The 1,869-nt window shown below is 48.5% G+C and overlaps 2 non-coding genes across 2 annotated transcripts; one reads left to right on the top strand and one right to left on the bottom strand.

The window, feature by feature from the left end:
• Nucleotides 1-477: 477 nt before the first annotated feature.
• On the bottom strand, nucleotides 478-552 carry Trnas-cga. Its single transcript has one exon. It is a non-coding gene; the product is annotated as a tRNA-Ser (tRNA).
• Nucleotides 553-675: 123 nt separating this feature from the next.
• Nucleotides 676-750, top strand: Trnas-cga. Its single transcript has one exon. It is a non-coding gene; the product is annotated as a tRNA-Ser (tRNA).
• Nucleotides 751-1,869: the final 1,119 nt, after the last annotated feature.

Here is a 1,869-nt window from a genome sequence, read left to right as displayed (position 1 = left end):
AGCGATGGTCAGAGCCGTTATTCACGAATGGGTCTAAGATTGAAGTATTTGGAAGCAATCGTCGAACGGAAATTTGTGGTAAGATCCTATGGTACCAAACTGCTGAGGTCATCGGTCCCTAAGCTTACACACTACGTAATCTAGCTGAATCTAACTTACGCTAAGAACGAGACACACACCCATGCCCGAGGCAGGACTTGAACCTCCGAAGGGGGGAGCCGCGCGAACCTAGGCAAGGCGCCGAGACCGCGCGGCTTCGTCGAATGTTTGTTAGTCGACGTCGTGAAGAGGCAGTGTGTGCCGCCAACGGTGAAGGGGTCGGTCACAGTGCGGCGATGCTTTCGCGGGTGATAAAGTCAACGGTCCAACGAGAAATAACTGAACTTTAAAGAACGAAAGGTATCACAGCATACTGATCAACAACAAAGTTCTATCTGGCAAGAGACGTATTGAAACTTCCTGGCAGATCAAAACTGTGTGCCGGACCGAGACTCGAACTCGGGACCTTTGCCTTTCGCGGGCAAGTGCTCTACCAACTGAGCTATCCAAGCACGACTCACGCCCGGTACTCACAGCTTTACTTCTGCCAGTACCTCGTCTCCTTCCTTCCAAACTTTACAGAAGCTCTCCTGCGGTACAGGCAGAAGTAGAGCTGTGAGGACGGGGCGTGAGTCGTGCTTGGATAGCTCAGTTGGTAGAGCACTTGCCCCCGAAAGGCAAAGGTCCCGAGTTCGAGTCTCGGTCCGGCACACAGTTTTGATCTGCCAGGAAGTTTCATATCAGCGCACACTCCGCTGCAGAGTGAAAATCTCATTCAAGAGATGTATTGGTCTGGAGTCGTCTCAAAGTGAGCTTTATAGTACTTCCGTTGATAGGGTTGGGTACTGGAGGGGTGAATTCTATAACATTGTCAAAATTTACGAGATGACCTTGGGGTGTTTGAAAGAATACGTAACCCTCTGTATAGTGCAGTACTGAATCCAGGTGCGAGGACACCCGAGGAGCACCTCCTATAAGAGCTGCAAGTGTTCAGTAAATTGCAACATCTAACGAACTGTAGCAGTATTGCATTTCTTGTTTAAGGTCGCCCCAGTGAGATGGAAACCTAACAGAAAAGCTTTCAATGCGAAACCTTTGGTACCAACTGGGAAAATATGTCATACCGAAGTCAGCGGCAGCGTTAAATCGCAATTCCATATTACCTCGCAAACTGTTCATTTTCGAACCCATGCTACTGGAAAGTACAGTGTTTGCATTTATTATCATATATTTTCACCTATGTCAGTTTTCACTGTTATGATACAGCCTGTACGGGTGAAAAATCTGTTTTAAATTCAAGATTTGTTCCGTGCAGAACCATTTATGAGCAAAGTTAAACCTGCAATTTAGAGCACATACTGAGTATCATTGCCACGAATACTACTACAAGTCCGGCCATCCTGATTTCGGTTTTCCGTGATTTCCCTAAATCGCTCCAGGCAAATGCCGGGATGGTTCCTTTGAAAGGGCACGGCCGACTTCCTTCCCCATCCTTCCCTAATCCGATGAGACCGATGACCTCGCTGTCTGGTCTTCCTCCCCAAAACAACCAACCAACCGACTACTACAACGCCGCGCCAACACAAGGTTGGCAGCCCGTCGTCTGCAGAGACAGTGCTCTCTAGCGGGCTGTGCAGCTCGACGGAACTGGAGTGTGCCTCGTTCACTTCTTAGCTAGATTTCAACCTAGGCCGACGCACTTTCATAATCGGCCCTCAGCCAGTTCTGTTTGCATTGATTCTCTGAGGAGGGCCCATCAGGCATAGTCCCTGAGAATATGTTGTGTTAGTTATAGCCGTAGCTGCATTCCTACAAACTACTGAAGATAAG

The sequence above is a fragment of the Schistocerca piceifrons genome, chromosome 6, assembly GCF_021461385.2.
Source record: "Schistocerca piceifrons isolate TAMUIC-IGC-003096 chromosome 6, iqSchPice1.1, whole genome shotgun sequence".
NCBI classification, from domain to species: Eukaryota; Metazoa; Arthropoda; class Insecta; order Orthoptera; family Acrididae; genus Schistocerca; species Schistocerca piceifrons.
The sequence above is the reverse complement of the archived record's forward strand: the minus strand, read 5'-3'. Positions and strand labels throughout refer to the sequence as shown.